The sequence below is a fragment of the Somniosus microcephalus genome, unplaced genomic scaffold (genome assembly GCF_052327205.1).
Source record: "Somniosus microcephalus isolate GS21.2 unplaced genomic scaffold, FLI_Smic_1.0 unresolved_chr1, whole genome shotgun sequence".
NCBI classification, from domain to species: domain Eukaryota; kingdom Metazoa; phylum Chordata; class Chondrichthyes; order Squaliformes; family Somniosidae; genus Somniosus; species Somniosus microcephalus.
Window position 1 is genome coordinate 26,605,763 of NW_028225179.1, and position 20,395 is coordinate 26,626,157.

General features: G+C 47.8%; 1 long non-coding RNA gene across 1 annotated transcript in view; it reads left to right on the plus strand.

The window, feature by feature from the left end:
• The first annotated feature begins 7,858 nt into the window (after window positions 1-7,858).
• The window catches only part of LOC147094412 (uncharacterized), a 25,734-nt gene continuing 13,197 nt past the window's right edge, over window positions 7,859-20,395 (plus strand). Inside the window, exons 1-3 of the long non-coding RNA XR_015074740.1 lie at window positions 7,859-8,034; window positions 8,804-8,986; window positions 12,163-12,689. This is a non-coding gene — a long non-coding RNA (uncharacterized LOC147094412). The remainder of the gene's footprint in view (window positions 8,035-8,803; window positions 8,987-12,162; window positions 12,690-20,395) is intronic.

The window sequence follows — 20,395 nt, forward strand, 5'->3', positions numbered from 1 at the left end:
GGATTGCAACTACAAGGCTGTCTCTGCCATAGTGTATCAGGAAGAAGCCATCCGTGATTCTTTCATATCTGGTCTCCGATCTAATTATATTAGACAGAGACTTCTCGAGAATGACTCGTTAGTTTTAAAAACGGTCGTCGCTACTGCTCGATCATTAGAGGTAGCCCAGAAGAATTTAGAAGTGTATGCATCAGCCCATGCGTCTCTTTCAGCCTCGTGTGCTCCGAGTATGCAGGCATCCATAACACCAAAGGAGCCTCCACTTAATCCTATTGTTGCGGCTGTACCCCATGGGTCTAAGTGTTATTTTTGTGGCCAATCTAAACATCCCAGGCAAAGATGCCCAGCCAGAGAGGCTACCTGTTTTAAATGTAAGAAACGGGGACATTTTAGTAAAGTGTGTAAGGGTAATCCTGTACCCGATGTTTTCTCTGCTGTTGCCTCGGTTACGGTTGACCAGCCCATACCGAGTTCCTTGTTGAAATCTATGATGGACATCAAGATTAATGGTCGTCCTACTGGGTGTTTGATAGACTGTGGCAGTACTGAAAGTTTTATACACCCCAACCTTGTTAACTCCTGTTCATTGAAGGTGTATCCTACTCGAAGTGAAATCGTGATGGCGTCTAAGTCCCTTACTTCGGAGGTAACTGGATATTGTAAAGTCACATTGACCGTTAAGGATACGGAGTATAAGGACTTTAAACTCCTCATATTACCTCAGTTGTGTGTGAACTTAATTTTAGGCTTGGACTTCCAGTGTCAGCATGAGAGCGTCACCCTTAAGTATGGTGTATCCCAGCCTCCGCTCACAGTCTGCGGCCTTTCTACTTTAAAAATAAGTCCGCCTTCTTTGTTCATGAACCTTGCTCCTAATTGTAGACCTATAGCGACTAAGAGTCGACGGTATAGTTCAGAAGATAAAAAATTTATAAAAGAGGAAGTGGAAAGGCTTCAATGGGAGGGAATCATCAAACACAGTAATAGCCCGTGGTGTGCCCAGGTGGTGGTGGTTAAAACTAATGAAAAGAAAAGACTTGTGGTCGATTATAGCCAGACTATAAACTTGTATACCCAATTAGACGCCTATCCTTTGCCTCGTATTTCTGAGATGGTGAACCAGATAGCTCAGTACCGCGTGTTCTCCACCATTGATTTAAAGTCTGCCTACCATCAACTCCCCATTAAAATAGAAGACCGACCTTATACGGCCTTCGAAGCTAATGGGCACCTGTACCAATTCCTTAGGGTGCCCTTTGGAGTGACGAATGGGGTATCCATCTTCCAACGGGAGATGGATCGTATGGTGGATGAATATGCATTGGAAGCAACATTCCCGCACCTGGACAATGTTACTATCTGTGGGAGCGACCAATGGGAGCATGATCAAAATCTTGTGAAGTTCCTAGAGACTGCAAAGAGGTTAAACCTGACCTACAACGAAAACAAGTGTACCTTCAATACTACACGTTTGTGTATTCTTGGTTGCGTTGTGGAGAATGGGGTAATTGGGCCGGATCCTGAAAGATTACGCTGTAGGAGTCTACGTACTCCTAGCAAAAAATACTGAACTCGGAGAGGTTCAACAGAAAAGGTTTAATTGTTGAGACTGCATGTTGAACACAAAAATGGCGTCAGAGACTACACCAAGTCCGACTGCCTTTCATCAGTCCACAGCTCCGACCGCGTGGTCGGAGGCGTCCATGGTGAGGGCCACCCTGGTGTTGGGCTGTGGGTGAGCGAGCATGATGGCATCGACGAGTGCCTTTTTGGTCGAGTCGAAAGCGGTCAACATGTCTGCCGACCACTCGATCGCCATTCTGTCTTTCTTACCCTGGAGGGCTTCGTATAGGGGCCGCATGAGGGAGGCCGCTCCGGGAATGAAGCGGTTGTAAAAGTTGATCATCCCCAAGAACTCCTGGAGGCCTTTGATGGTGGTGGGCCAGGGGAACTGCTGGACGGCTTGCACCTTGGCGGGCAGGGGAATGGCTCTGTCCTGCGTGATGTGGTGGCCGAGGAATTCGATCCTGCTGAGGCCGAATTGGCACTTGGCTGGGCTGATGATGAGCCCGTGCTCACTGACCGCTGGAACAGGGTGCGGAGGTGCTCGATGTGTTCCTGCTTGGAGGAACTAGCTACCAGGATGTCATCCAGGTAGACAAAGAGGAACTTCAGGTCCCGGAGGACCGAGTCCATGAGCCGCTGGATGGCCTGGGCCGCGTTTCTGAGGCTGAAGGGCATTCGGAGGAACTCCAGTAGCCCAAAAGGGGTGATTATGGCTGTTTTGGGAACATCCGTGGGGTGGACTTGCACCTGATGGTAACCACGCACCAGGCCGACTTTGGAGAAGACTGAGCGGCCGGCCAGTCTAGCCAAGAAGTCTTGACTGTGCGGTATGGGGTACCGATCCGGCGTGGTGGCGTCATTTAGGTGCCAGTAGTCCCCGCAGGGGCGCCATCCCCCATCGGGTTTGGTGAAGATGTGGAGTGGGGAGGCCCAGGGGCTGTTGGAGTGGCAGATGATGCCGAGCGGTTCCATTGTGGCGAACTCAGCCCGCGCGATCTCCAGCTTGGCCGGGTACAGCCTGCGGGCGTGGGCATACACCGGTGTGCCTGTGGTGGGGATGAAGTGTTCTACCCCGTGCTTAGCAACTTTCGCGGAGAAGGTCGTGTTGGTGAGGGCTGGGAACTCAGCCAGGAGTGCTGAGTAGTCGTCCGTTGAGTGGGCGCGGCACTGCCACGCCATTTCGGCGGGTTGGGAGGGGGCCATAGCGCCCAGGATAGGTGACATGGTGTTCATGTCCACGAAGCGGCGCCGAGGCATGTCGACCAACAGGCCATGGGCGCACAAGGAATCCGCACCGAGGAGCTGGGAGAGCACCTTGGCGGTGATAAACTCCCAGTGGTAGCGGCGGCCTGCGAGGTCGATGGTGACGGTGCGGGTGCCGTACGTCCGGATGTCGGTGCCATTGGCGACAGCCAGCGCAGGGCCGTGGCCGCCTCGCTGGATCTCGCGGGCGGGCGCGGGGATGATGCTGCGCTGCGTGCCCGTGTCGCATAGGAAACGGCGTCCAGAGGCGCTGTCCGTAACGTACAGCAGTGCGCCTGCTTGCCCCATGGCCATCGTGTAGTCCGGTAGGAAACGTGCAGGGATGGCTGCAGCGGCGTGCCCGTGTGCCGAACCGGGTATGGAAGTAGCAGTAGCCCTGGGTCGGAGGGCTTGGGGGACGTGGGGGCCTCGTGGCCGAGCTGTGTGGCCACACGATAGAGGGTGGAGCACGCGCCGACGCTGCGGAGGCCAGGTCGGGGGTGACGGCGTGGTTGGAGCCAGCGAACAGGAGCTTATCGGCTTCATCGGCCAGGGCCTCGAGGTCCGTGAGGCTGGACGCCACAATCGCCGGGCGGATGCTGGGAGGTAGTTGGCGGATAAAGAGCATGCGGAAGAGGGAGCCGGGCGGTTTCTCGTCGGTCAGAGCAAGCATGTGTGAGAGCAAGTCTGACGCCGTGGAGTCACCGAGGCCCGGGAGGTCGAGGAGGTGGCAGTTGCGCAAAAATTGGGAGGCTGTGAATTTTTTAAGGAGCGCGGCCTTGAGATGTGCGTACTTGCCTTCCTCCGAAGGGTTTTGTAGTGTTGTCCAGACTTTCGTGATTGTGGAGCTGCCCAGGGAGGTGAGGAGGTAGTCGTACATCGTTGCGTCAGCGGTGATGCCGCGGAGTCGGAATTGCGATTCGGCTTGAAGGAACCAGGCGGTGGCTAGGTTCTCCCAGAACTCCGGCAGCTTCACAGAAACTGCGTTTGTGTCAGCCATGGTTACGCTTAGGAGTCGTCCTGAGCATCGGGGTCACCAATGTAGGAGTCTACGTACTCCTAGCAAAAAATACTGAACTCGGGGGGGTTCAACAGAAAAGGTTTAATTGTTGAGACTGCATTTTGAACACAAAACTGGCGTCAGAGACTACACCAAGTCCGACTGCCTTTCATCAGTCCACAGCTTCGACTGCTCCTCCCCCGCTCTGGGCTTAACTATGTTGCAGATCGAGTTTCTTAAAGGTGTGATCCTTCTTAAAGGCATGACGCCTGATTTATAGTCTACGGACCGAAAAGCGGATTGTGTCTTTTCTGTGATCGGTACGCCACAACGCCCACTTAAGGAATTACCTTTACCTCACACTGTAACAGCTTTAAGAAGGTGTCTGGGACTCTTCTCGTACTATGCCCAGTGGGTGGCTAACTACTCAGATAAAGTCCGACCTCTTATTAAGTCGACGTCTTTTCCGCTGTCGGTGGAAGCTCAGGAGGCTTTTTTTAATATCAAATGGGACATTGAGAAGGCAGTGGTATGTGCCGTGGATGAGAAGATCCCTTTTCAAGTGGAAAGTGATGCATCTGATTTTGCGTTGGCAGCAACTCTTAACCAAGCTGGTAGACCAGTAGCTTTCTTCTCTCATACATTGCAAGGACCAGAAGTTCGACATTCTTCAGTGGAAAAGGAGGCACAGGCAATTATTGAAGCAGTCAGGTATTGGAGGCATTATCTCACTGGCCGACGTTTTACGCTCATTACTGACCAGCGATCTGTGGCCTTTATGTTCAATACTAAGTAGAGAGGTAAGATCAAAAATGATAAGATTTTAAGATGGCGAATAGAACTGTCAACATATGACTATGATATTCAGTACAGGCCTGGAGTATTCAATGAGCCATCGGATGCTTTGTCACGAGGAGTATGTGCTAGTCTAGGTATAGATAAGCTTCAAAGTCTCCACGACGCACTCTGCCACCCTGGGGTTACCAGAATGAACCACTTCATTAAGTCTCACAATCTACACTACTCTATTGAGGAGGTCCGGACAATGACCAGAACCTGTCGTGTTTGTGCTGAATGCAAACCCCGCTTCTATAAGCCGCCCAAGCCAGCTCATCTTATTAAAGCAACTCGACCACTTGAGCGTTTGAGTCTCGATTTTAAAGGTCCCCTTCCATCGAGTGACTGTAATGTCTATTTTCTTAATATTATAGACGAGTACTCTCGGTTCCCTTTTGTTATCCCCTGTCCGGATGTGACCAGTGCTGTTGTAATTAAATGCCTCTGCCAACTGTTTTCTTTGTTTGGCATGCCTAACTATATACATAGTGATAGGGGTTCTTCCTTTATGAGCGAAGAATTGCGACAGTTTTTGCTATCGAAAGGGATTGCAACGAGTAGAACTACCAGCTATAACCGTCGTGGTAATGGGCAGGTCGAGAAAGAAAATGCGACAGTGTGGAAGGCTATCGTACTGCCTCTGAAGTCGCGAGGCCTGCCGACCACTTGCTGGCAGGATGTCCTGCCAGACGTGCTGCATTCCATAAGGTCTCTTATGTGTACAGCGACGAATGCCACCCCTCATGAAAGGATGTTTAGCTTTCCAAGAAAAGCTGCTAATGGAGTATCGTTACCCACATGGTTGACGACCACGGGCCCTGTGCTGTTGCGCAGACATGTGAGAGGCCACAAGACTGATCCACTGGTGGAGGAAGTACAACTCCTCCATGCTAATCCCCAGTATGCGTACATTCAATATCTGGATGGGCGAGAGGATACGGTCTCTATTAAAGATCTTGCACCTGCTGGAGCTCAAAAAGAGTTTGACTCTGAGAGTAGAGTTTTTAATCATGGTATTGGACCTTTAGAGACACAAGCTCTCAGTGTGGAAAACACTGATCATTCTGGGACTTTGAATGAACCGGAGTTAGTACCCTGGGAGGAGCCTCAGCAAGAGTTACGTCATTCCCAGAGGACTATTAGACCACCTGACAGACTGAATCTATAGCAGGGGGTGAATGTGATGAAATAACTCTGTGTTCTGGCATTTGTGTTCTGGCATTTGTATTGGCTGTTGTGTTGTACTTGTTAATGTCTGGAATGTTTTACAGGTGTAATCACTAATGCTCTTCCCTAGCCCGGCCCCTCTGGATTGGTGTGAGTCTTACTTATAAGAGCTGGGTTGTACTCATAAGGGCTGGGTCGGTGATGAATGATGGTTGCCCTGTGTTAATATTATGTTATGTCCTTACTTAATAAAAGCCTTGAGTTATAAGCCTTAACCTCTTGGATTCAGACCGTTGTTTGGCACTTCAGTAAGGGTAAACCGGGAGAGTTTCTTCTCCCCTCTGATATAAAGGGTTGACGTCCGCCTTATTCCCTATCAATCACTCAGAGTCCTGCGAGGCCTCCCGCCTGATCCTTTACACCAAACGCCAGACCATCTCCTCCCGGCCGGGAGATCCAGACCGCCGTCCGCCTCCTGCTGCCCGGGGGAACTGGCCAAGCACGCCGTCTCTCAGGGGACGAAAGCAGTCACCAAATACACCAGCTGCAAATAAAGCCTCTCATTCCTCCCACCTTAAAAACTCAACCCAAAGGCTCTTTTCAGAGCCACTCACGAGATCCAGAAGGGACTATTTATTTTCATTTGACTAATGACATTTGAAATATGGACAGCATAAAGAATGAAACTCTTTTTAAAAATGTTTTATCATCCTTTCTTTATTTGACCCTCACTTTCATTTTTTTGTCGTATGTTCAGGTTTTGCTGGTGTGTTTTTGTAATACAGTATATCGTTAATTTAAAATAGATTGAAATTTAACAAATATATAACAAAATGATGCATTGTCACTGCCCTGTTTTGTACAAAGCACTCATTTATAAGCGGGTCGCTGAAAAGCTCAAATGAAATTAAATCTGTCAATTCAGGAACCAGTCATTTTAAAGGATCAATTTGCCATAATTCAAATTTAATAATGAATTATTCAGTCTCACAGATGCCATTTTAATGATTATTCAGTCCCACAGACGCTATAATTTTAATTGAAATGATTATTCAATCCCACAGATGACAATCTTTAGCAGTAATGATTATTATTTAGTCTCACAAATGCCATAGTTTTAATTATTCAGTCCCAGATACCATAATTTTAACGATTATTATTCAATCCCACAGATGCAATAATTTGAACAATAATGATTATTATTCAATCCCACAGATGCAATAATTTAAACAATAATGATTATTATTCAATCCCACAGATGCAATAATTTAGACAATAATGATTATTATTCAATCCCACAGATGCAATAATTTAAACAATAATGATTATTATTCAATCCCACAGATGCAATAATTTAAACAATAATGATTATTATTCAATCCCACAGATGCAATAATTTAAACAATAATGATCATTATTCAATCCCACAGATGCAATAATTTAGACAATAATGATTATTATTCAAATCCCACAGATGCAATGATTTAAACAATAATGATTATTATTCAATCCACAGATGCAATGATTTTAATAACTGGTTAATATTTAGTCCCACAGAGGGCCATCACTTTAACAATAACGAGTGTGATTCACAGACGACCTCTTATTCTATAAGCCGCCTTTTTCGTTGGTGTCCGAGGTTGGTGCGGATTGAAAAACGCGCCAATCAGAGGCGGAGATTTGCCGGGTTTCCAGCCAATCAGAAGGCGCGGCTCGGCTGGGCTGGGCGGGGCCGGCGGCTGCTATAAAAGCCGCAGCCTGGAGCAGGGAGGAGCAGTTGGAGAACAGAGTTAGAGAGGAGTCCGCCCCCCCCTTCCCCCCCCACCCCTCCCCCTTCCCCCCCCACCCCTCCCCCTTCCCCCCCCACCCCCGCAGTCGGCCGGCACCTTGGGCAACAAGGGCTCGCGGGTGGGCGGGGCTATGACCTCACCCGCGCGCTGAGGCGGTTGAACGGCCGATCAGGAGTCACATGACCCCGGAGCTGGCGGCGGCCTTTTAACACAGTGGGCGGGGCCCCGAGGCGTTGCGGGCTGCGATTGGTGAGCGCAGCTGTCAATCTACGAGTCGCAGCCAATAGAAGAGACGGACTCAGTGAGGAACTTTAAGCGCGGGCTGCGTGGCCGCAGTGCGCATGCTCGGTGCTGCTCGCAGTCCTCGGATGAGGCTCCGGTTTGAGGAAGGAGATAAAATGGCGGCGGGACCGAGGAGCGGCGGATGGTGCGGTGAGTGTGGATCGGAGAATCTCCGGCATTTACAGCAGCGCCGGCCTCTCTCAGGCAATCTTGGGTCGGAGTGTGGGGCCCAGTGAGATCAGACAGTGTGTAACCTGGGGAGGATGGGCCCAGTGAGATCAGACAGTGTGTAACCCGGGGAGGATGGGCCCAGTGAGATCAGACAGTGTGTAACCCGGGGAGGATGGGCCCAGTGAGATCAGACAGTGTGTAACCCGGGGAGGATGGGCCCAGTGAGATCAGACAGTGTGTAACCCGGGGAGGATGGACCCAGTGAGATCAGACAGTGTGTAACCCGGGGAGGATGGACCCAGTGTGATCAGACAGTGTGTAACCCGGGGAGGATGGGCCCAGTGAGATCAGACAGTGTGTAACCCGGGGAGGATGGGCCCAGTGAGATCAGACAGTGTGTAACCCGGGGAGGATGGGCCCAGTGAGATCAGACAGTGTGTAACCCGGGGAGGATGGGCCCAGTGAGATCAGACAGTGTGTAACCCGGGGAGGATGGGCCCAGTGAGATCAGACAGTGTGTAACCCGGGGAGGATGGGCCCAGTGAGATCAGGCAGTGTGTAACCCGGGGAGGATGGGCCCAGTGAGATCAGGCAGTGTGATTTGCTGGAAGCCCTGGCGGGCACGGCGTGGATCTGCGAAAAGGGACAAAAATCAGACACAAGCGCTCGGACCCAAACTGTTATTTTTGTTAAGCAGAAGAAAAGTCTACATTACATTACTTCACACTATTCATGTTGTTATTTTCAGTCCTGCCATAATTAGATCTCCCGGTGAAAGACTGAGTGATTGAGAAAGGTTCACAGCTGAGAGTAAACAGGGATTGTAGACTGAGGAGCGACAGCAAGTGAGCCAACACAGGATTGTGAGAGCACCAACCGGAGAGAACCCTTCCGATTCAAAGAGCTTCCAGAGATCGACCGGGGAAAAAAGGTAAGAGGGAGTCCCATTGACTCGGATACACACTGGTCCTGGAGATGGACTGGGGAGAAAGGTCAGAGAGAGTCCCAGTGACTCAGATACACACTGGTCCTAGAGATGGACTGGGGAGAAAGGTCAGAGAGAGTCCCATTGACTCAGATACACACTGGTCCTGGAGATGGACTGGGGAGAAAGGTCAGAGAGAGTCCCATTGACTCAGATACACACTGGTCCTGGAGATGGACTGGGGAGAAAGGTCAGAGAGAGTCCCATTGACTCAGATACACACTGGTCCTGGAGATAGACTGGGGAGAAAGGTCAGAGAGTCCCATTGACTCAGATACACACTGGTCCTGGAGATGGACTGGGGAGAAAGGTCAGAGAGAGTCCCATTGACTCAGATACTCACTGGTCCTGGAGATGGACTGGGGAGAAAGGTCAGAGAGAGTCCCATTGACTCAGATACACACTGGTCCTGGAGATAGACTGGGGAGAAAGGTCAGAGAGAGTCCCATTGACTCAGATACACACTGGCCCTGGAGATGGACTGGGGAGAAAGGTCAGAGAGAGCCCCATTGACTCAGATGATGTCCCCACACTATTACTGCAGATTTGGTTTTCCCAATCTATACATAGCTTAAAATCCCCCATGATTAATATATTACCCTTGCTACATGTACCTCTAGTTCCCTGAATTATACGCCGCCCTACATTACAACTACAGTTTGGGGGCCTATAAACACCTCCAACCAATGTTTTCTGCCCCTTGCTGTTTCTTGGCTCCACCCAAACTGATTTATTTACTTTATTTTTGGAGCTAAGATCATTTCTCCCTCCTGTCTTTATCCCATCCTTTATCGATGTGAGACCAAACTGTGCCCGGTACTCCAGGTGTTGTCTCACCAAAGCCCTGTCCAATTGTAGCAAGACTTCCTCACTGTTGTATTCCAACCCCCTTGTAATAAAGGCCAACATGCCATCTGCCTGCCCAATTGCTCGCGGTACCTGCTTGCTAACTTTGTCTCCTGTACGAGAACACCTAAATCTCTCTGAACACCAACATTTAATAATTTTTCACCATTTAAAAAAGGTTCTGTTTTTCTGTTCTTCCTACTAAAGTGAATACGCACACATTTCCCCACATTATATTCCATCTGTCACCTTATTGCCCGCACACTTGGACTGCCCATATCCCTTTGCAGGCTCTGTGTCCCCATAGCTTACTTTCCCACCTAGCTTTGTATCAGCAGCAAACTTGGATCCATTGCACTCGGTCCCTTCATCTAAGTCAGTAATATAGATTGTAAATAGCAGAGGCCCCAGCACTGATCCTTGTGGCACCCCACTAGCCTGCCAAGCTGTAAATGTCCTGTTTATCCCTACTCTCTGTTTTCTGTCAGTTAACCAATCCTCTATCAATGCTAATAGTCATAACGGCACAGAAGGAGGCCATTCGGCCCATCGAGTCCGTGCCGGCTCTCTGTAGAGCAATCCAGTCAGTCCCATTCCCCCGCTCTATCCCCGTAGCCCTGCAAGTTTATTTCCATCAAGTGCCTATCCAGTCTCCCCTTGAAAACATCGAGTGTCTCCGCTTCCACCACTTCCATCGGCAGCGAGTTCCAGGTCCTCACCACTCGCTGCGTAAAAAGTTTTCACTCACATCCCCCCCCCCCTGTACCTCTTGCCCAAAACCTTAAATCTGTGTCCCCTAGTCCTCGTACCATCCATTAGTGGGAACAGCCTTTCCCTGTCTAGTCTATCCAAACCCGTCATAATCTTGTTCACCTCTATCAAATCACCCCTCAACCTCCTTTGCTCTAATGAAAACAAATCCAGCTTCTCCAACCTGTCCTTGTAGCTAATATATTACCCTCACCCCATGAGTGCTTATCTTGCACAGCAACCTTTTATGTGGCACCTTATCAAATGCCTTTTGGCAATCCAAATATTTTACATCCACCAGTTCCCCATTATCTATCCGGCTAGTTGCATCCTCAAAAAACACTAATAGCATGATTTCTCTTTCATAAAACCATGTTGACTCCGCCTGATCATATTGTGATTTTCTAAGAGCCCTCTTACCCCTCCCTTAATAATGGATTCCAGCATTTTCCTGACGCCAGGCTCACTGGCCTGTAGTTCCCTGCTTTCTCTCTTCCCCCTTTCTAGAATAGCGGGGTTACTTTTTCTACCTTCTAATCCGCTGGGACTGTTCCAGAATCTAGGGGATTTTGGAAGATCACAACCAATGCATCCACTCTCTCTTCAGCCACCTCTTGTAGAACCCTAGGATGTAGGCCGTCAGGTCCAGGGGATTTGTCGGCTTTTAGTCCCATTAGTTTCTCAAGTACTTTTTTTCTCGAAGGAACTTAAAGTAATTGATGTCAGTCCTTTCATTAGTCCCTTGGTTCCCTGCTATTTTTGATGCGTTATTTGTGTTTTCTACTGTGAAGACAGATACAAAATATTTGTTTAAAATCTGCCATTTCCTCATTTCCCATTGTAATTTCTCCTGTCTCAGCCTCTAAGGGACCAATGCTTACTTTTGCTACTCTTCATGTTTACTCACTTTCAGAAGCTCCTACAATTTTTAAATGTTTCTTGCTGGTATACTCAGTCGATTTTTTCTCCCTTTTTTATCAATTTTTGGTCATCGTTTGCTGGTTAACAGAATTAAACTTCCCAATGCAATTTCACACGCTAAAGGTCTGCTTCTGTAAATAACATTCAGGTACATTTATCGTTTATTACTCACTCAGGAACAAAGTTCGAGGTTGATACTATAGAAACTTGGGACCAGACAGCACAGAATGAGGCCATTGGGCCCAGCGGGCCTGTACCGGCTCTTTGAAAGAGCAGACCAATGTGTCCCACTCCCCTGCTCTGTGCCCAGAGCACTGCTAATGTTCTCCCCTTCGTGTGTTTCACTAATTCAGGTTTAAAAGTTACGATTGCCTCTGCTCCCATCACTCATTCAGACATTGCTTTCCAGATCATAACACGATGCCTAAAAACAATCTTATCTTACCTCCCCTCTGGCATTTTGTCAATTACATTAAATCCGTCTCCTCTGTTTACCGACCCTTCTGTCAGTGGGTACAGTTGCTCCTTATTTACTCTATGGAAACACCTTCATGATTTTGAACACCTCTATTAAATCTCCCAATTAACATTTTTCTGCTCTAAAGAGAACCTGCGAGGAGTTGGCGGCAGCAGCAGCGAGGAGGCATAAATACAGCGGGAGGCCGAGGATAGCGCGGACCTGCGAGGAGTCGGCAGCAGCAGCGAGGAGGCATAAATACAGCGGGAGGCCGAGGACAGCGCGGACCTGCGAGGAGTCGGCAGCAGCAGCGAGGAGGCATAAATACAGCGTGAGGCCGAGGACAGCGCGGACCTGCGAGGAGTCAGCAGCAGCAGCGAGGAGGCATAAATACAGCGGGAGGCCGAGGACAGCGCGGACCTGCGAGGAGTCGGCAGCAGCAGCGAGGAGGCATAAATACAGCGTGAGGCTGAGGACAGCGCGGACCTGCGAGGAGTCAGCAGCAGTGAGGAGGCAGATACAAGTCCGGCGAATTCCAAAAGTGCAGCAAAATCGAGGAGACGCGTCACAGGACTGCAGGAAAGAGTCTGAGAGCGGGAGCAGTCAAACTACAACTGCAAAACCACTAAAGTGACGTCGCAACCAGGGAAGGAGCTGATTGGGAAGTAGGACCTGGTGAGTATTTCTACAGTCCAGTCGTTAAAGTAAAAGTAAGGTCTCTAGCGTAAGTAGTGTTTAAAGGGAAGTAAGGTCCCTAGTGTATTTAATATTCTTTAAAGGGAGTAAATTAAGGGTAGGACATGGCAGGGCAGCTCGGCAGTGTGGAGTGCTCCTCCTGTGCTATGAGAAGTCGGGGACACTTTCGGTGTCCAGGGCGAACATGTGTGCAGGAAGTGTCTCCAGCTGCAGCTACTCGAAATCCACGTTTCTGAGCTGGAGCTGCGGCTGGAGTCACTGGAGCATCCGCGAAGCTGAGATCTTCATAGCTCGTCTAATGAGGTGGTCAGACGGAATGGGTGACCGCCAGACAGAGTAAAAGAAGTAGGAAGGTAGTGCAGGGTCCATCTCCCTCGCCAACAGATTTTCCGTTTTGGATACTGCTGGGGGAGATGCTTTCTTGGGAATGCAGCAAGAGCCAAGTCCGTGGCACTACGAGTGGCTCAGCTGCACAGGAGGGGAGGAAAAAGAGTGGGAGTGCAATAGTGATAGGGGATTCTATCGTAAGGGGAACAGATCGACGTTTCTGTGGCTGCAGACGTGACTCCAGGATGGTATGTTGCCTCCCTGGTGTCAGGGTCAGGGATGTCACTGAACGGCTGCAGGGCATTCTGAAGGGGGAGGGCGAACAGTCAGAGGTCGTGGTTCACATTGGTACCAAGGTCATGGGTAGAAAGCGGGATGAGGTCCTGCAACAAGAATTTAGGGAGCTAGGTAGCAGATTAAAAAGCAGGACCTCAAAGGTTGTAATCTCTGGATTACTCCCGGTGCCATGTGCTAGTGAGTATAGGAATAGGAGGATAGAGCAGATGAATGCGTGGCTAAAGAGTTGGTGCAGGAGGGAGGGCTTTAGTTTCTTTGATCACTGGCTCTGTTTCTGGGGAAGGTGGGACCTGTACAAGTCGGACGGTTTGCACCTGAACCAGAATGGGACCAACATCCTTGCAGGGAGGTTTGTTAGTACTGTTAGGAGTTTAAACTAACTTGGCAGGGGGATGGGATACAGAGTGGAGCTACAGTAGAGGGTGATGCACAGCCAAATATAGAGGAAAAAACAGGTCCGCCTGGAAGGCCGAGCAAATATGTAACGGCACAAGGGAGTATGGCAAGGCTGGATGGCATTTATTTTAATGCAAGGAGTCTTGCGAGTAAGGCAGATGAATTCAAGGTGTTGATGAACACATGGGAGTATGATATTGTTGCTATCACAGAGACATGGTTGAGGGAGGGGCAGGACTGGCAGCTCAACATTCCAGGGTATAGAATCTTCAGGCAAGACGGGGGTGTAAAAGAGGAGGGGGTGTTGCAATATTAATCAAGGAGTCAATTACTGCTGTAAGGAGAGATGATATCTTAGCAGGTTCTCATTGATTTATCTCCAGAAGGATCCTGAACTAGACTGATTCGCCTGTCGTTCATTGGTTTACCACACACTCCGTTTTTAAACAAGGGGGTAACATTTGCAAATCCCCAGTCCTGTGGCACCACTCCCCTATCCAAGGAGGATTCAAAGATTGTGGCCAGAGCCTTCCTTCTCTCAGTAACCCAGGATGCATCCCATCCAGACCATGACACTTCCACTTTGAGCGCTGTCAACTGTTTCACTACATCCCCTTGGTCTATTTATATCCTGTCCAATTTCAGTACCACCCTCTCCTTTACTGTAACATTGGCAGCATCCTCTTCTTTAGTGAAGGCAGATGCAAAGTACTCATTCAGTACCTCAGCCATGCCCACTGCATCCACCAGAAGATTGCCCTTTTGGTCCTTAATCATCGCACCTTTCCATTGACTCTCCTTTGAGGCTTTACATGTTTAAGAAAGATTTTAATGTTCCCTATTCTATTCCCACTAATCTTTCCTCAGTTTTTCCGTGCCCCTCTTAGTTTGTTTTTGATTTCTCCTCTGTACTTTCTGTATTCAGCTTGATTCCCTACGGTGCTGCTGTTGTCGTGTGTTTATTATACCAGAGTCTGCGTGTGTCAAACAGCAGAAAACTCCATCTTACAAGGTCTCAAATTGGGTTATAACTTAATGCTGGCGAATAACATCAACTTAAGTTTGCAGAAATTACTGATCCGGGACTGAATCGCTTTCACATTTCCACAGTGGGGAAAGGGAAGGACGCTGACTGAGAGTTTGTTAGACACACAGCGGGACACGTGCACATGTGGAGAATTATAATTGTAAAACAGCAGTCAGATCAAACCAGTTATGTATTTGAGGTTTCCAGATATTGTAAGACCCCTAAAGATATTGCGTCACCAATCTGCTTAAAGTGACCCCACTGTTAATATTAGTGGAGCAGTGGTGAATGTCCTCGCCTCCGACAGTGCTCATTAGTCAAGTGCTGACACCATGAGCCATGTCCTTGGCTTTATTACAGGAGGAATAGCGAATAAGAGCAAGGAAGTTATGTTCAACAGTTAGAACAGACTGGTTAGGCCTCAGCTGGAGTCTGGTTTTCAATTCTGGGCACCACACTTTAGGGAGGATATCAAGGCCTTGGAGATGGTGCAGAAGAGATTTGAGAGAATTGTACTAAGGATCAGGGACTTCAGTTCTGGGGAGAGACTGGTTCTCTTTTTAGAGCAGAGTTGGTTAAACGAAGATTTTATAGAGCTGTTGAAACTCATGATTGGTTTTGATGAGTAAATAAGGAGGAACTGTTTCCATTGGCAGAAGGGTCAGTAACCAGACGACGCAGATTTAAAGTGAGTGGAAAAAGAGCCACAGGCGAGGTGAGGTAACATTGTTACACAGCGAGTTAGTGAGATCTGGAATGCATTGCCCGAGAAGGTGGTGAGGAAACATTGTTACACAGCGAGTTAGTGAGATCTGGAATGCATTGTCCGAAAGGGTGGTGAGGCAACATTGTGTTACACAGCGAGTTAGTGAGATCTGGAATGCATTGCCCGAGAAGGTGGTGAGGTAACATTGTGTTACACAGTGAGTTAGTGTGATCTGGAATGCATTGTCTGAAAGGGTGGAGGAAGCAGATTCTGTGGTAACATTGAAAAGGGAATTGGATAAATACTTGAAGGGAAAACATTTACAGGGCTATGGGGAAAGAGAGGGACAGTGGTAATAATGGGATCGCTCTTCCAAAGAGCCAGCACCGGTGTGATGGGCTGAATGACCTCCTGTGATGTATCATATTATGGGTCTATGATGCAGCCTCGCCCAGTCAATGGAGGTGCCTGATGGGCTGAATGACCTTCTGTGCTGTATCACATTATGGGTCTATGATGCAGCCTCGCCTAGTCAATGGAGGTGCCTGATGAGGCGATCTCGGCACAGAGATTTCAATGCACCAGCAAATCCCAAGAAGCAGGTATTGAAACAATCCCATCTGCCTCCGGCGCTACAGTAATCAGTTACTGTGCACCAGAAGCAGCATCATCGGTTCAATATTGGCCAACAGTATAGGTGTGGATAGAAAGACAAAAGTTAACCCATTGCTGGAGATTTGCGACCTGCGATCAGTGAGCTAGGGCAGGAAGCACACGAGGATCAGTTTTATGGGATGGACAATGGAGGCCATGACATGGAAAAGAATGCCAGATGAGACTATATCGAATGCTGTGGGAAGGTGAATGATGGACAAGGAAGGGTTACACACCATGGTCACAGTCACAGAGATTGGAGTTTGTGACAGTTCGGGGCAGATTAGATTGACATCGAAACTGCAGCAGAGAAACAGTCCATTCGGCTCTAGTGGTCTATGCTGTGTTTATACTCCACGGGAGCCTCCTCCCACTCTCATTACATCTTGACACCGTGTCCACATATACATTCGAGGGCGTTAGACTCGTGACACCAATATTAAATAACATTCAGAACGCCGGAGAACCCACCCTCCTGGAGTGGATTGAGTGAGTTTGTCGCACTCCCCTCACTTCAGAAAGAAATGAGCTCATTCACGTTGGACCTAAAGGATCGATCAGAGAATGTTCTAAATGGTTAGAAGTTAGGAACTGTGGATGGGCAGAGAGAACGAGGGGTCCACGTAACCTTAACCGCAGAGCGAGGCCGTTCAGGGGTGATGTTAGAAGTTAGGAACTGTGGATGGGCAGAGAGAACGAGGGGTCCACGTAACCTTAACCGCAGAGCGAGGCCATTCAGGGGTGATGTTAGAAGTTAGGAACTGTGGATGGGCAGAGAGAACGAGGGGTCCACGTAACCTTAACCGCAGAGCGAGGCCGTTCAGGGGTGATGTTACAAAGCATTTCTTCAGACACAGTGTAGTGGAAATCTGGAACACTCGCCCTCAAGAAGCTGTTGAGTCTCGGTCAATTGAAAATGACAAACTGCCATTGATAGATTTGTGTTAGGCAATGGTATTTAGGGATATGGAACCAAGGTGGGGAGATGGAGTTAAGATACAGCTCAGCCATGATCGAATTGAATGGAGGAACAAGCTGGAGTGAATGAGCGGCCTACTCCTGTTCCGATGTTCCTGGGCCTCTATTTATAAAGCCAATGCTCCCATATACGTTTCTAAAAGCCTTATCGTCCTGTCCTGCCACTGTCAAAAGATTTCTGTATCTATACCCCCAAGTTTTACTGTTCCTGCAACCCTTTTAAATTGTACCAGTTGGTTTAAATTGCATCGCCTCATTCTTCCTTCCAAAATGCAGCATTTCACACTTCTCTGCATTAAACTTCACCGGCCATGTGTCTGCCCATTTCACCAGTGTCTCTATTTCCTCCTGAAGTCTTCTGCTGTCCTCCTCACGGTTTACGACTTTTCCGAGATTCGTGTCATCGACAAACTTTTAAACTATGCCCTGTATACCTAAGTCCATGTCACTGAAATAAATCCAAAAGAGCAGTGGTCCTAATCCCGCCCCCTGGGGACACAGTAAACTTCCCTCCAGTGTGAACAATATCGGTTCACAACTACTGTCTGTTTTCTGTCCCTTCACCAATTTAGTATCCACGCTGCCACTGCTCCTTTAATATCAGTGGCTCCAATTTTGTTCACCAGCCTATTATGAGGTACTTTATCAAAGGCCTTCTGAAAGTCCAGAAACAGAACATCAACTGCACCACCTTCATCAACCCTCTCCTATTTCATCCATTGGCTCATTCAAGTCAGCCAGGTTAGATTTGCCTTTAAATAAAATCCATTTTGTCTGTCGCTAATAAACCCATGTTCTTCCAAGTGACGGTTAATTGTGTTTCGGAAATAACACCGATGTTAAGCTGAGTCGCCTGTAGTTATTTGGTTCATCGCGCTCTCCTTTTTTGAACAGTGAAGTAACGTTTGCAGCCCTCCCGTCCTCTGGCACCTTTCCCATATCCAAGGATTGGAAGATTGTGGCAGAGCGGGTGACATTTCTACTTTGAGCCCTGCCAACCAATTTAGTACATCGTCCTAATCGATTTATATCCTGTCCAATTTCTCTAACACCTCCTCCTTTACTGTACGATTGGCAGCATCCTCTCCTTTAGTGAATACGCAGGCAAAGTGTTAATTTAGTACCTCAGCCATGTCCTCTGCTTCCACAAGATGATTGCCTTTTTGGTCAGTAATCGGCCCCACCTTTCCTTGGGCTATTCTTTCACGCTTTATATGTTTATAAAAGGCATTAGTGTTCCCTATTATGTTACCACTAATCATTTCTCACACATTCTCCTTGCCCCTCTGTTGCTTTTGTGTGTTTATTACACTAGTGGCAGCGTTTGTAAAATTCAGTACTTTGCTGTTTCACTAAGACTCAAACTGGTACTGAATTAACAATCGCTTTTACATTTCCACAGTGGGGAAAGGAAAGGCTGCTGATTGATAGTTATAACACACGGGCACACACACAAATGGAGAATTATGATTGTAAAACAGCAGTCAAATCCACCAGTTGTATATTCATGGTGTTTTCTGAGATCCCAGAGGTTGGGTGATTGGGCAGAAGCGTGGCAGATGCAATATAACGTGGATAAATGCGAGGTTATCCACTTTGGTGTCAAAAACAGAAAGGCAGACTGTTATCTGAATGGCAATAGATTGGGAGAAGGGGAAGTGCAACGAGACCTGGGTGTCCTTGTGCACCAGTCGCTGAAGGTAAGCATGCAGGTGTAGCAGGCGGTGAAGAAGGCAAATGGTATGTTGGCCTTCATAGCAAAAGGGTTTGAGTACAGGAGCAAGGATGTCCTGCTGCAGTTGGACAGGGCCTTGGTGAGACCACACCTTGAGTATTGTGTGCAGTTGTGGTCGCCTTATCTGAGGAAGGATGTTCTTACCATGGAAGGAGTTCAGCGAAGATTCACAAGGCTGATCCCTGGGATGGCAGAAATGACGTATGAGGAGAGATTGGGTCGATTGGGCTTATACTCGCTGGAGTTTAGAAGAATGAGTGGGGATCTCATCGAAACTTATAAAATTCTGACGGGTCTGGACAAATTAGATGCAGGTAGAATGTTCCTGCTGGTCGGCGAGTCCAGAACCAGGGGTCATAGTCTAAGGATAAGGGGTAAGCCATTTAGGACAGAGATGAGGAAGAATTTCTTCACCCAGAGAGTGGTGAACCTGTGGAATTCTCTACCACAGAAGGCGGTTGAGGCCAAGTCTTTAAATATATTCAAGAAGGAGTTAGATATATTTCTTAAAGCTAAAGGTATCAAGGGATATGGGGAGAAGGCAGGGACCGGGTACTGAATTTGGATGATCAGCCATGATCTCATTGAATGGCGGAGCAGGCTCGAGGGGCCGAATGGCCGCCTCCTGCTCCTATCTTCCATGTTTCTATGTAAACGGAGCAGGCTTGGGGTTTGATGTGGTAAAAGGCGAACGAGATGAGAACGGAAATAATCTAGAGTAAGAAAAGGCCCGAAAATTAAACAGTCTGGAACAGAACATCAATTTGTCTTCTCTTATCATGGAGAAATCAAATATGTGACACACTGGTGACCAAGTAAGGTTCAAAGACAAAACAAACACATGGACTCAGAAGGGAACTGTCCTGAGTGAAGTTCAACCAAGATCATACACCATTCAGACAGATGAGGGTGCTGTTCTGAGAAGAAATCGTCGAGATCTTCTCATGGGACCAGCCACAGCAGGTCAAGAGACTGATACTGTTGAACAACCTGATCACACAGCTGAGAACACATCATCTGAGGCAACAACTCAGATTCAAGGACAATCAATCAGAAAATCCTCAAGACACGTGAAGCCCCCTGAGAGACTCATTGAGCAAATTTAAGGACTATTGTTATAGAGGGAAGTAATGATATCTTATTCATTCTTCAAGTTCTAGTGAATTGACATATTTCATGTGAACACACAAAGCAAGGTTAAAAAACCTTGATCATGATAATGATAATGTAAGTTCATTAAGTGTTACAGTTAAAATGCAGATTAATACAAAGAAAACATGTTGTTAGTTAAAAGTAAAATACTTTTGTTTTAAGAAAAGGAGATGTAATGATATCAGCAAATAGTGATGTTATTTGCCTGTTTGATTATGATGCCTTATCAGCATGTTTGCAGGTATTGATTACTTATGCCTGACCAGCAGAGGTCATGTGACCAAGGCAAGCAAGGCAGTTTAGTTTAGTTTCAGTTTCGTTCTAGATGCATCACAAGCTTCGTGTCTCCTGTAAAAGCTGTACAAGAGTTGAACAGACTTTAGATTAAAACTCATTCTCTTTCATAAATGTCT